Raw genomic sequence first — 15,720 nt, forward strand, 5'->3', positions numbered from 1 at the left:
AAGCCCCAGATACTTACTTAATATTCTTATTCATGAGACAGAGATAAATTTTATCTTGTCTGACATAGAGAGGCATTATGAAAAGACAATGAAATAAAATATATGAAGAATTTACAAGCACTTTGTGAGGGAATGTTGGGTGTCAGGATATCTTCCTCCAAGACGATAGCTAATGTGACAGCAATCACATCCATTTTTGCCAGGCAATGCTTTTAAGCATATTATTTTATTTAATGGTCACAACAGACTTGGTAGCAGGAATGATACAGATGAGGAAACTGAACAGATGACCAAATTCAGGTTAAGACAGGTTAACAAACTCATCTGACATCAAACAACGAATAATGTACCCGTGAATCAAAGGCTATTCAGCACCAAAGCTGAGAAGAGGGTAGGGTTTCTAGAGAAGGGAAAATATAACATTTTATATTTAATTACTGATCTTACAAAGATAGATTCTAGAATGGCCATGTCTAAAAGTAGAGAGGGGACTGCTGAAAAACTGGGTCTCTTCAGAGTTGTAAATGGCACAGGTAGAACTAGCATCTGGGAACCTTCTGCCTCCGATGTTGCATCTATTCTCCTCACTCACACTATTATCATAGTCATGTATCTGAAATATCAATGGAAAGTTTGTTTTCAGAAATCTGACATGGGACTGGACCTAAATTTTCAAGTCATTTATTATGGAAAACATTACTTATTAATCATCCCATTATTCATTTATTTTATGAGCACTGTATATGAACCAAAATTATATTCTGAATCCAAGTCCCTCTCCAATAAAGGTGTGTTGATAATTCCAATTACAGCCATTTTAGGAGACCCATTCCCCGTTCTTGGAGTCTTACCAGGTTTACATATGTGTGTGGTCTCCAGAAAAAATAAGAAATGAAAATCTTATCCTTTCAATTTAAACATATAATCACTAACATTTTCATTTTTTAAGGCCAGTGAAGGGCCTCATTTCTAGAAGTTCTTTGCTGGGATTCCAGAAAACTGCAAAGCAACGCTGAGTTCAGGAATCCAGGTGCCCATGGTTCTGCTTCCCTAGAAGTATGTCCTTGTCACCTGCTGTGGGCTGGCTATCACCTCAGGGTCCTGCTCCCGAGCAGTGTTTGGTCCCAGCTGGCTGGGAAACCCAAACACTCTGTCTTGTCCCTCAAGCCAAGTGAAAGAAACACTGATGAGAGAGTTAAAATGTTAACTCAACCATTCTGGTTTCAGAGTCTGTACTCTTAGTCTGTGTGATAAAATGTCCCTTAACATCTGTCTTTTCCATCATGACTTTTCCATTCCTTTTGTCCCTTTTCTTCTTCTTGCTCTAGGTCCAGAGTCTTAACAGCAATCTTGAATTTCTGCCATGCCATGAATCTTCTCTGGGGCACAGGAACACAGAGTCTGCTATAAGCTTGGTTGGAGGAGTGGGAAGGAAAAGGAATAAATACTTTCAGAAATCCATACAATAAAATTTTCAAAACATTTCTACTACACTTTGCTAAGGTAGAAAAATCCCATTCCATAGAAAGCAAATATAATTCTTTGCCAAGACCACAAAAGGAAAATAGGTGACCTGCTGATCAAATGTGAACCATAGACAAGCTTTGTTTAATCTGCACAATGTTTTAAAACAATAGTAAACAAGCTGAAAATGTTTTTTTTTAATGAGTATATAAAGAAAGAAGGTTAGATCAAGCTGGGTCTTCATTCTCTTAGGCAAAATCAGCTGGACTGAGGAACTCATGCCCCTTCAGAAAGAATTCACCTTACCAGTTGGGCATCTCACCCTTACCTCTGACTCACTTGATTCATTGCTAGGCTCATAAGAACCTGAGTTAGTCACTGTTCTAGTTTGCTGGCTGCTGGAATGCAACACACCAGAGATGGATTGGCTTTTAATAAACGGGGATTTATTTCATTAGTCCTTCAGAGAAAAGGCAGCTAACTTTCATCTCAGGTTCTTTCTTACATGGGTAGGCAGAGGACGATCTCTGTTGGCCTTCTCTCCAGGTCTCTGGGTTCTAACAATTTTCCCCGGGGTGTTTTCTTTCTGCATCTCCAAAGGCCTGGGCTGAGCTGCGAGTGCTGAGATAAGGTATGCTGAGCTGCTTGGGCTGTGCTACGTTGTGCTCTCTCAATTAAGCACCAGCCAGTTAAGTCAAACATCATTCATTGCAGCAGGCACACCTCCTAGCTGACTGCAGATGTAATCAGCAGCAGATGAGGTTCACATACCATTGGTTTATGTCCACAGCAACAGAACTAGTTATGTTTTCACCTGGCCAAGTTGACAACTGAATCTAACTACCACAGTCACCAACCCAGTTTCTAAGTATATATTAAATTATGTCATACTTATAAGCTATTAGTGAAAAATGTGATTCCTCAAATCATCTGAGAATGTTTTTCTTCAAATTGCTAAAGAATTTGCTGAATGTGAAGAGTTATTATCTGTATTTTGTACCTAGATTTTACTCTAGTTTTCAACAATTATATTGATAAAGTAACTGGCCACAGGGAGTTTATTTCTGAGTAATCAATTAAACATAGGTGTTATGTTTATGAATAGCAGTGACTTCCCTGGAACCCAAGCTATAGTTCAATCCCTCAATATTTTATAACCCCTTCTTTATTGTCTTCCCCTTATATGCATTTATTGAGTGTGACATGTTTCTCTATCACTATACCCTAAGTTCCATTAGGGTAAGGATTTTTCTCTCCTTAGCATCTAAAATAGTGCCTAACACCCAGAATTGGTCCTCAGTAAATCTTTAATTATTATGTTGAATTAATTGATTAGATGAATTGGGATTATTACATAGACACATACCATAATATTTATTGCATGTTCTTTATAAGCCAGGCACTATTTTAAGCACTTTGTATTGATTCATTTAATCAGAATAAAACAAGGTAGAAATTATTATCAAGTGCATTTTAAAAATAGGGAAATCAAGTCATAATTAAGTTCTTTGTCTAAGATCAGACAGTCAAAATGCTAACTCAACCATTCTGATTTTACAGTCTGTACTCTTAGTCTGCATGATGAAGTATTCCTTAACATGGATCTAGCCAAAGAAAAGCCTTAAAGATTTGGCTGGTGAAAAACACTAAGATTTCTAAAAACAAACTGCTTCTCAGGTATATACACCATTCCTATGGATGGAGGAATCCCAGAGATCTGGGTAAGGACACAATAGAAAGGAGTCAAGAAGTCTTAGTACCTGATTTAGTGTCAAAACTGCCCTGTGCTCCAATTTGACTTTCTATTTAAATCTTGAATTGAAGACTCTTTATGATATGTATTCAGCTAGGTATGTGCATGCATTCTTTCATGTTTTCTCTCCCTCCCTTTTTCCTTTCTTCCTTCCTTCCTCCTCCCCCTTTCTTATTTTCTCATTTTCCTTCCTTTTCTTCTTTCCTTTTTTTTCTTTTTTTTTCTCAGTCCTCACTCCCCAAGTTATGGTAAAGCAAATTCATTGCTATAAAAAAGACCTGAAAACTTCTTGGGAAATAGTATTAATTAGAAGCTTCCAAGGAAATAGTTACATATACATCTATGTAGATGCAGTCATTATTTCTTAACCTGTGCACACACCTGGCTTGAAAAGAATGGGCCACTGCACTTCCTATTCTAGTCACAAACCTAAAGTGAGGTGAAGACACATGGCTGGTGAGCTTAACCTAATAGGAGAGGTCATGGGGAACAAACAATTTGAGAAAGGGCTGCCTTTCTCCTTAGCCTTGTTGAAGAAGGCTCATATGCACAGCCTTGATGTGGAAGGGGGAGTGGGATGAGAGAGGTAGGATGGGAAGGAGCTCAGTCAACCTTTCACAGCTTTTTGGAATGAAAAGGTAAGAGTCAGAAAGAATCTGGGGCTCTATTGATAACTTGCTAATATTTTGCAAGTCTTTAGTTAGTTATAAAAGTTATGAGCCAACTGAGAATGCAGAATAGGCACAGGTTGGATACCAGCAGCTGTTGCCCCAAAAGGATGCAGCCTTTCCTATCTTTTCAGGGTTCAAGAAGCTGGGTGAATGGTTTCATCCCAGTCTGAATGGTTTCATCCCAAGTCATTCAGTGCCCCTGGACAGTAATTTAGAGAGTCACCCCTCTGGAACCTGATGCCCATATATTTATTGGAAGCAAAGACATAAGCCCTTTTCTACCCACCACCCCACTTTTACCCCATCCCCCCATTAATGTGCTTTTCAGAATATATGGTGGTGGTGGAATTTTCAGAAAATAAATTGAGTAGGTACATTAATTGTTTGCATTAAATAATTACATTTGCATTAAATTACAGATAGATCTGTTTTCTAGTCAATCCCTTTGCTTCTTCTTTCATATTATACTGTCCACTTGTGTGTCAGCCTGTGGAAGGTTATCTGAGGACTACCTCTTCTACCTCCCTTTATTATAATCCTTTATTCCCTCCACAGAGTGAAGATGGAAGCTCCAGTGGACTCCCAGCTCTGGTTTCTGTTACATTTCCCAAAGTCACTTCAGGAGAAGACATTCTTGTGAGACAAAAAATTCTGCCCTGGTCTAGGCTGACTAACATCTATGGTGAACATCTGTTTTTAATAAATCATTCATTATTTCATGTTGCTTATTTTTTATTCTACCCTCCCAACCAAAACCAAAGATAATCCATCAACAAAATTAAAGATCATGGATGATTGTACCATAATTAGGACACTCCCTTTTCCTTCCCTTTTTATTTGGTGTAGATTGTTATAGTCAAACATATAGCCCATTTTGATAATTTTAGTACCCAGGTGCTAGTTGGGAATGAAATGATTCCCACCTCTACTTAGAGTCTTTAATAGCATTGCTTCTTTAAAATGCTCATGACCTTTTGCAAGTTACCAGAGCCAGGTCTATGACAATTAGCCAATATGATAAACAAGTCCTTCCTTTCTGGGAGAACACTAGAGGAAATTAATGGACATATACTCCATTGTCAGAAATGAGACTTCTTCAAGACATGTTCATGAAAGGACTTACAGTAAATATGTAAATATGGTCTTTCATGTCCAAATGGGCAAGGCAGGACAAGGTATGGCCTGCTGCCAGAAGAATAGAAATTTGTTGAGTCAGTACTGCATGATAGCACCCTATGCCTGCACACCCTTGAGAACTGGAAGATAACCATTAACTTTTCCTGTGCTATCTTTTCCTCATGAGTATAGTAATAAGTAATGAAATATTATCTTTTAGGAGCCACGGGTATGTTTCTAATTTGTTAGCTCATGACAAGTCCTAACATTTCTGGCCTAGGTTATAACAAGGGATGGGCTGCCAAGAACTAATAGACCAAAACATTTACTAGATTTTTCAGGTCTGTTCTCTTTTAATGAACTCTTTGTAAAGCTAAAATAAAACTGTGATTCTTTTCCTTTTTTAATTTGTCAATCATAAATTGCAGGGAGAAATTTTTGTGGGAATTCAGACACCAAATACAGTAAGAGAGGGTTTTCAATACTGTTCTAGTTTACTAGCTGCCAGAATGCAATATACCAGAAATGGAATGGCTTTTAAAAGGGGCAATTTAATAAGTTGCTAGTTAACAGTTCTAAGGCTGAGAAAATATCCCAATTAAAGCAAGTCTACAGAAATGTCCAATCAGAGGCATCCAGGGAAAGATACCTTGGTTCAAGAAGGCCGATGAAGTTCAGGGTTTCTCTCTCAAGTGAGAAGGCACATGGTGAACATGGTCACAGCTTCTCTCTTGGCTGGAAGGCACATGGCGAACACGGCATCATTCCCTAGCTTTCTCTCCTGGCTTCCGGTTTCATGACGCTCCCCAGTAGGTGTTTTCCTTCTTTATCTCCAAGTTCCCTGGCTTGGGGACTCTCTGCTTCATGGTGCTGCAGTATTCTCTGCTCTCTCTAAATCTGCCTCATTCTCCAAAATGTTTCCTCATTTATAGGACTCCAAAAACTTATCAAGACCCACTCAAATGGGTGGAGACATGTCATCACCTAATCCAGCTTAACAAACACTCTTGATTAAATCACATCTGCAGGGAGATGATCTAATTATAGTTACAAATATTCAATACTGATTAGGGATTAGAAGAAATGGCTGCCATTACAAAATGGGATTAGGATTAAAACATGGCTTTTCTAGGGTCGATACATCATTTCAAACCAGCACAAATACTTTCCTCTACAGAGAAGTCATGTGCCACTGATGTGAAGATTGTATTTGCCTGTGAGGTGACAGAGATTGAAGTCACAGCTCCATTTTCACATGTAATTAGGTGGTTCCTTTGAGGAAATACTTTCCTTTCTTTTCTTTGGGAGAAATACACCTTGAGGATGGTTGACAGTGTGTTTGGTCATCAAGAGCACAGATCTGAAATCAATATGGATCTATCCTTTAAACTCGAGGGTCATTTGGATAGTTCCTCAACCCTCTAAGGATCAGCTTCCTCATACATAAAATTGAATTAATATCACTATCAACATAGAGCCCTGCAGAGAACTAAATAGGATTTTAAAAGGCTGAGCACCATGCTTGCCACTGAATAAACAAGCAATATATTTTGTCTAGAAATATAATTATCATGTTGCTATTTGTGCTCATAGATAACACAGAATAGTGGTACTTCGAAAAAGGGATAGAATGTTCAGAGACTACTGCTCTTAACATACATTGTAGAAACCACAGATATTTCTTTTGTAAATCCATGAATAGTGTAAAACTTACAAATAACCAAATCAAGACAGTAAGAATCTATCCAGTCTTTGCAATCTCTGATGGAATTTCAGTGGCTCCAGATTACCCACACCTTCAGTGAAGACTTTAGAGCCAGTTATGTCTCCAGGTTTGGCAATTCCTGCTATGGCTCCAGGCTTGGCGATTCCTACTGGGCACCTGCAGTCAATCAGCAGTGATCTAGAATGTTCTATAGCTCTAGGTCTGCAATGTGGCCTTAGTAATATCTGCGAAGGTCCCTGAGAAGAAGCTCTTTATAAACTCATCTGGGTTGCTCCCTTTCAATTTAACCTGACTTGATCACTGCAACCAAAGGGTAGCTAAAAGAAGAATTCTCTCAATCAAACCCAAATGAACACAAATCTAAATAAAAGAGTAGACTCAAAGAAAACAGTTTAAACAAATTTCCACCCGAGCAAGCCTTCCCATGGAACACTTGTACTAAGTTCTCCATTAGCACTGTTGCTTTTTTTCTGTGCTCCCACACTCCGTACACAGTCTCCTCTTCTCAGAATTCTATTCTCAACCCACTCCTCAATCTTCCTTCTACATGTCAGTCAAATGTCACCTCCCCAGAAAAGAATTCACTATCCTGACTGGCTTCCATTAGCTCTATCATATGCTCTTCTAATAACTGCTAGCATTTTGGGTCTTTAATGTATGCCTGCATCTGGTATCTTCTCATTCAATCTTCATATCAGTCTTATGAAATTGTTGCAATTACCATCCCCATTTTTCAGAAGTACTCTGCCCATTCATACAAGGTTAGTAACTTGAGAGAGCTGAGACAAAAATGCCTGTCCTCTCAAAGCAACAACATACAGCCTAAACAGCCCCATCACCTTCTGATAAAACCTTACCACAAATTGGAGTGTTTTTGTTTTTCTTTTTAATGTGATTATTTGCATGATATTTCTTTTTTCCAAACTAGACAGATATCTCCATGAGGAGATTTACTTCTATGTCAGTTTTTGTTTACTATTTTAACCTCAGTGACAGACACATTTCATAGGTATCTTAAATAATTACTAAAAAATGTTTACACTTTTTTAGAGCTTTGCAAGGAATTTTATTGGTTCGTATAAATCTCTGTGATTCTAGAATATGTGGTTAAAAGGAGAAATTCCTATTAATCTTGGGATATGGGTTCAGAATTCCATAGGGCAGGCTGTAAGCCAGGGACTCTGATGAAGTACCTCAAAACATTTTCCAGGAGAATTTGGCTGGCTTAAGTGGAAATGGAAAATTTTTTTTCTGACAGCTGAACTCATCACTTCTTCTTTTAAGGCCTTCAACTGATTGGATGAGATGTCTCTCATTGTTTAAGGCAACCTCCTCAGTTTAATGTAATCAAGTTATTGATGATTTAAGTTCGCAAAATGTCCTCATAGTAACAATCAGGCCAGAGCCTGCTTAATAAAAAACTGGACACCATCACCTGACCAAGTTGAGACATGAACCTAACCATCACACCAAGTAACTAGCTCTGTTGATGATGGAAAATTCTTCTTTACAGAAAAATTCAAAGTCATAAATGTTGAAGGAATAATAGCATCAGAAAACCAGCATTTTTTAGACTCTAATGAAATAACTGATTCTGGAAATAATTACAAATGAATGAAACAATTAGAGGGAAGGTTAATGGGGAACTTTATAGTGGGAAGATCAGGATGTCTGCACTGATAAATCTTAGTGGTGTCATTACAAAAAATGAAACAAAAGCCAAACAACAAAACTTGATAAATATGAGGAAGTGCTTAGAAAATGCATGGTAAGTATCAACAGCTATTGTCGGCAATGGTGAGTATGATGAAAGATGTAGCTTGGTCTTATTGAGCTATCGGTGGTATAGTGATAATTTATATTTCACTCTTTTTTTTTTTGTATTCCTCTGATATTACTTAACAAAAAAGGAAAAGTAATTTTCTGCAATGACATATCCATTACTATAAATAGTTATTTATTAACATATGCCCATGCAACAAACCCACACATATCTTTATCCATCAATGGTGATGATCAGAATCTGATTCAGCAGAGAGGACCAACTCTAAAGAAACCGGGTTTTTGATCACCTAAGTGCATGTGTATTTTTAAATGACACTGACCTACAATTATCATAAATTATCCTAGGATGTATCCAATTTTGATAGTGGTTTGATTGTTCCCTCATTCAAACATATACTTATAGTATCGACCATAATCAATTGGAACCTTATTTTATGCACAAAATTACCATTCAAACACTTCTTCAAATTCGCATGCTAACAGTTTGTGTACATTGAGTATGACCAATGATTCATTTATCCAAACCAACAGCAGTCATAAGTTTCAAACAAACTTCTGGACAGTGCTGTATTTTAACTACCAAAACACTTCAGTCCTGAAATTAACTCAGGAGCACCATTACTAAGCGACCTAATTTTTGACTTGTAGTGTCTATTATTTCAGTCACCCAGTCGTAGAGATTATCAGTCCAGCAAAACACCTATCGCTGCTTATATCAAAATGTGTAGATCATTCTTAGTCATTTAGGGTAATGCTGGTACTACACACCACTAAAGACATGTCTTTTCAATTCCAAATCATTTTGAACAAATAGAAACACATTTTGTAATTGGAGACTAATCACGTGCATGATGAGACTGTTCTTATTTCATGAAAAATCTTGAGGCAGTCCTTGCCGATTCTTCTCACCTCCCTTTTCCCCTCTTTTACTTGGGAAATGATGTGACAGCCCAGCCTTTATGGACTCGAAGCAGAGTTGCTAGTTCTCATGTTTGGTATTTCTCTCTGTTTTCCAATAAAATAGAAAACAGATTAACTCATCTTTAATGGGAAATACAATTGTCCATAAGGAAGTGGACAAGGGGAACTTTGAAATTAAAGGAGAAGATTTGCCAATTGAAGATGCATTTATTGTTTGCTCGATTTGTTTGAATGAGTAAACTGTATTTTAGCTGAATCCAACTCCAACAGCTCTTGGATTTTTTCAATACATAACTTCAGTTCTAAAGCCATTTTCTGACTCCCTAGAACTCTGGATTGCCTTTGGTAATTATTCTTACATTTAAAACGGGATATTTGAGGGGGTATTATTTGGAAGAATATTTAGAGCAGTGTTCTCAAACTCAAACATACGCTGGTGACCTGATTAAAAGGCAAACTCAGATTCAGAATATCTGGGTGGAGCTTTGAGATTTTGCATTTCTGAACTACAAGGTAATTCCAACGATGCTGAAACAAAAACACATTTTGAATATCAGAAAGCTAGTCGATGTTCCAATGTTCATACAATACCATGTTCACAAATACTGAACACTTGAAACTGCTTCTGCTTTAAAGATAGAAGACAAAAGGTCATATGATTCAGATCTAATACTGGTTGAGAATGGTTTTTGCTTCATTTTAGGAGGCATAATGAATTTGCAATTTCCTTATTAAGTCATCCATGTTTTTCACTAAAATTAGTGGTACTTGTAGTCTTTTTGAGGTAAAAGAATGTTTCCAGAGCTTCTTAGGACTTTCCCTTTTTGCTGCATTTATCAAGTTGCTATCAAGTGGCTGACTAACACAGAGATGAATAATACTTTATTGCTGGACAATGAAGCTGTTTTTCCTGTTCTCAAAGCCTATTCTTTTAAGGGAAAGCAGAATAAGAACTTGGCTATTTATGAACAGCAAGGAAGCAGAATTCGTGTGTGTGTGTGTGTGTGTGTGTGTGTGTGTGTGTGTGTGTGTGTGTAGGGGGTAACAAGGGTAATGATGGAGAAGCAAGGGAGCTTTAAAAGAAAATAAAAAATATGAGGATGATTACACCAACATTTCCTGATTCTTTTCTGTGACTTGTATGTAATAAAAAGGGTCTGCTTAGTGAAAGAAGAATAGGTGTGGTTAAAGAACTCACTAGAAAAACAGGGAACACTTCTTCACTGGCACCAGATGATGTTGTTAATGAAGTCCACTGAAGGAAGATTTATTTGCATTTTACCTTTAATCCCCAAAAAGAGAAGCAGTTTCCTGGATAGTTTTTGAGTTGAGGTCACCAATACTCTGACTCCAAAAAATCCAGAAATGAAAGTAACAGGAGGCCCTGCGGTGTGCAGACCTGAGTAAAGGAGTTTAGACAGCTTAAATTCTCATCTTAGTTTTGGTCACGATATTTGCATATTACTTTACACATTCCTCCCTGGGATATCTTCTGAGAGAATCCATTTATTCACAGGAAATAAGAGACAGTGCCCCTACAGCATGGAGTATACCGGTCATTTAATGATCTCTTCAAGTTGCTGTGGAAGGATCACAGAGGGATTTGTGAAGAATATGTGGAGACCTGTCAGCTGAAAAACAACCAATCAACCAACAAAGAAAACAAACAAACCCAAAAAGATTGTAGTCCCACTGGACAGACAAGACAAATACATTAGAGTTTATTTAGAAATTGGTTTATCTGAAGTTAGTGAATTAATATTGTGGAAAGCAGTAGGAGATACGTCTGATAAGAAACATTAGGGAACCACATTCCCAAGGCTTTATAAGCTAAAGTAAGGAAGTTATTCTGAGAAGCGTGGATTATTTAAAATACATGGATCGAGCATTCTGTTTAATCAGTATATGTACCTGATTACTTATCTTCATGATATACTGTTATTAGATGTGGAATTAATCTTAGCTCCAGATTTTTATCTGCAAGGAGAGTTAACACTACCCATCTCATAGTGTAGTAGTATATGATACAGTATTTTTTGGAAGTTTATCATGGTTTCTCACACACAGACAGTGCTCAGTAAAGACGGTGATGATGACGATAATTACCTCAATTAGGATGCCTCTGAAAGCAGAGAGGGAGTTAGGGACTTGGATGGAGGTAGTTAATTTGGATGCTGAAGCAGAAGTCAGGGAGTGGGAAAAGGAAATGAAAGGAGAAAAAATACCTCAAATTAGTTGTCATAATGAGTTCCTTACTGGCTCTGAGAAACTGGATTTCAATGTTTCTGGAATCGTGTGGGACCTATCTTACTAGAAGACGGGTCACTGGCAGCACTCATCAACTGACGATGGTCTTCTATTGGATGACGTTCACCGCCAGTGCTCCTGCCACCGCGTTCCTGCTTGCGCATGCGCGCACCTCACCGGCCCCTAGCCCTGTGGTGCTCCTCTCAAGTCTCAAAGCAACCGAGCAGGGAGAAATCACGGCCGGTGGCTCCTGCGGGATGCCCGCCACCTGCAGGGACTGTCCAGCAAGGCTGCGTTCAAACCAGATGGGCTAATGGAGTGTGGCATGTGATAATGATTTCTTTCAAACAGTGCAAATTAACATCACATGCTACATTGACTATGAAACTTATATTTATGCCTTAAATGTCTTTTATTTTTGATCACTATAATCGCTATGTCATCACGACCACCACCTCCAGACCTTGAAATGGACATGCTGTTCACTCCTTTGAATTCCTTGTGGAAATAAAGTTTTTCTCTAATGAAAACTTTTCTCATAACACTTTTCAGATTCTGCTAGCATTTATAGACATTTGTAGAATTACATAAAGTAATAATTGACTTAACTATTCACCAGGTGATACTGGTTTTCAAATACTAAATCCAATTCAACTACTTCTTCAAGGTAGATGGTATACAGCTGGGAAGGATGAGCCTTGGGCGGATAATTACTGTGTCAATCATCACGAGCATTGAGATTGTAGAGTGGCCAATTCCAAATTCTGGCTTCTAACCTCCCCACCAGCGGTCACAAAGGCGAACACACACTAGGCTTGACAGGAAACAAATAAATTTAATGAAGTTGGGTGGGGGACATAGGTGGGAACAGGAGAGCAGATGCCTGCTTGAAGATGGTGTCACATACACTGTTGCAGATAATTGCTTTCATGAGGAATCAGGCAATAGAGGCTGGAAATCCAATTTTTTTTGAAGTCTCTTGATTTTTAACTCTTTTTGCTGTTCTGTATCTTATTTATCAAAGCTGTTATTAATCTACAGAAAAATCGTGGTGAAAGTAAAGCATTCTCATATATCATCTCTCCCTACATAGAGTTTTCACTATTATTAACATTTTGCATTAGTAGTGTAGGTTTGTTACAAATGATGAAATAGTGTTATTGTAATTATATTTTTACTTTATAGTCCATAGTTTACCTCAGGGTTCACTCTTTGTGTTTGTTTTTTTTTTAACTTTTATTTTGGTGACATATATGCAACATAAAATTTCCCTTTTTAACTGCTTTCAAATATGCGATTCATAGATGTTAATTGCATTTACAATGTTGTGCTACCAACACCACCATCTATTACCAAAACTCTTCCATCATCCCAAACAGAAACACTGTACCAATTAAACATTAACTCCCCATCCCCTACCCCTCCTCTGGCCCCTCTTAGCTTGTATTCTAGTTTCTGATTCTATGAACTTACACATTCTAATTATTTCATATAAGTGAGACCATATGCTATTTCGTTTTGTGTCTGGCTTATTTCATTCAGCATGATATCTTCAAGACAACTTTTGATAACTAACTTAATGCTAAAAGGGATCGCTGTGAAGGTCAGAGAAAACATCTCTCTGCTCTGAAGGCATCTCGGGGCACAGTGTTTGACTTCTGTCTACTCCACATAGTTTCTGCTTTCCAAATAGGTTATAAATCTACCGGGTCAAGGTTGCTCTTCACTCACTTGGCCAAGTACTTGATCTCTCTGAAAATCTGTTTTTTTTTTTTTTTTATCTGCAAAATGGGACCAATACGCCTAACTCATAAGGTTGTTATCAAGCAGTTGTTCTTTGGATTTATCCTATTTGACTTGTATTGTGTCTCCTCAGACTATGGGCTCATACATGTCATTGGTTCTGAAAAAATTCTCTCTAAATTTTGTCCCTCTTCTATTGTCTCAATTCCACCTTCCTGGAATTCTAATCAAATATACATTAGAATTTCTCATTGTATCCTTCATATCTCTGAATCACTCTTCCGTGTTTTCCGTCTCCTCATCTCTGTTTGCTGCATTCTGGATAAGGCAGTTAACTATTTCTTCGAGAACTCTTGTGTTCTTTCAAACCTTATGTGTCTGCTTTTTAACTTGTCCATGTTGTTATTGATTCCAACAATGACAGTTTTCTTTTATCTAAGTTCCACTTCCTTTTAATCTGTCAGATTTTTCCTTATTTCAAAAGAATTGCTGTTTAAATCCTTTATTTGAACCCTTCATAATATATTCTATATCTGCAAATCCTTGAAGATAAATTTGTGGCTTATTTTTCCTACATATTTACTGTAATAGTGGCTTGCTTTTTATGTTTGTATCTTTCATCCATCAGTATAGTTTTGCATATTTTCAGTGGGAGCCCTATGGACCAAAATTAAAGAAGGTGTACTTTCTGCACACCAGATTCAAGACCACTTTTGACCCTCTGTGAGGTTTGGCTCTATGCAAAGCTCAAGATCAGCCCTTCCCCTTAGTTAGGTTCTATAGGCCAGAATTTTCACCATATTGTTGGTATAGAAATGGGGCTTAACACTCATTAGAAGGTAGCCACTTCAGAGGTGTGTTAACATGACTATCCCCTTCAAAATGCTACTTTGGCTCCCTCTTGCTTTTCACATTGGTTTAAATTCCTCATTCTGACTGACTGTAGTAAGACATCATTATCTGGACCCAATCTATCAAGTTGTATTTCCCACTGGTCCCAAAGAAGCACCCTTTGATTCAAGTAAATTTTTTTCTTTATTTTTCCCTCTCTCTGGTGATTCTGGTCTGTGCATTTTGTTCATATTGTTATTTGTCATTGAATTACAATGGCTTCACATCACTGTTCTCTGTAGATTAAAAAAAAAAGGCATAGACTTTGGAATAAAGCCACCAAGCCACACTTTGATCTCATAAATTCTGCTTTTGAGGAAGAGCTATATCCACTATAGTCTTAATTGCCTGATCTTTAAAATTGGGATACTAATTATAACTTCCCAGAATTGTCAAATAGGTTATAAGACCTATTTCAGTATATAGAATGCAGTAAAGTCTCAACAACTTGGTTATCTTTTCCCTCATCCTATAACTAATCCAGAAACCTTCCCTTCTACATCTCACAAATTGTATCTTGCCAGCCTGGTACAGCTTTTCTGATTGCACCAGGTCATATTTAATTCACTTTATTTTGCTATCTCATAGCACTTTTATTATGCCCTTGTACTGTCATTATAATACATCCCTAGGCCAATATTTTATCTTCTTCAACTTTTCTTCAATTCCATAAAAGCTGGAGCATATTCTATTGTTAGTTAGGTTCAGGTGTCAACTTGGCCAGGTGATGATGCCCCATAGTTCTGTTGCTGTGGATTTAATCACTAGCATGCGAAATTCATCTATGGCTGATTACAGCTGCAGTCGGCTAAGGGGAGTGACCTCAGCAATGAATCATGTTTAATTTAATTAGCTGGAGGCTTAAAATGAGAGAGCTTGATGCAGCAGAGCTCAAGCAACTCAACAAACCTCATCTCAGCACTCACAACTCAGCCCAGATGTTTGGAGATGCAGAAAAGAATCACTCCCAGGAGAGAGCCGCTGGAACCCAAAAGCCTGGAGAGAAAGCTGGCAGACGTCACCCTGTGCCTTCCCGTGTAACAGAGAATCTCAGAAGAAAGTTAGCTGCCTTTCCTCTGAAGAATATAAGTTTCCAACTAAATAAATCCCCTTCTTTTAAAAGCCAATCCATCTCTGATGTGTTGCATTCTGGCAAGTTTCACAGATGAAAACACCTATTCTCTGCTTATATCCTCCATCTTTCCCAGCGCAATAGTAGGTTTGAGAACAGCTAGTTACACTAAGCAGAGTTTTGGGTGAGGAGGAGAACTGCCTTTTCACTGAAGTTCTGTACATATATTAGAACCAACTGATACCTAGGCTTTTTATTACAAAATGGAAATAATGCTTACTTAACCAGTCCAAATTACATTGTTGTTGTGATAGGCTCTGAGATAAAGGAT

At 37.8% G+C, this 15,720-nt stretch overlaps 1 long non-coding RNA gene across 1 annotated transcript; it reads right to left on the minus strand.

Annotated features, from left to right (window-relative positions):
- Positions 1-204: 204 nt before the first annotated feature.
- On the minus strand, positions 205-11,807 carry LOC143644298 (uncharacterized). Its single transcript, XR_013156593.1, has 3 exons — positions 11,662-11,807; positions 852-1,411; positions 205-613 (listed from the first exon to the last, which is right to left on the minus strand). It is a non-coding gene; the product is annotated as an uncharacterized LOC143644298 (long non-coding RNA).
- Between the last annotated feature and the right edge of the window lie 3,913 nt (positions 11,808-15,720).

The sequence above is a fragment of the Tamandua tetradactyla genome, chromosome 8 (assembly GCF_023851605.1).
Source record: "Tamandua tetradactyla isolate mTamTet1 chromosome 8, mTamTet1.pri, whole genome shotgun sequence".
Taxonomy (NCBI): Eukaryota; Metazoa; Chordata; class Mammalia; order Pilosa; family Myrmecophagidae; genus Tamandua; species Tamandua tetradactyla.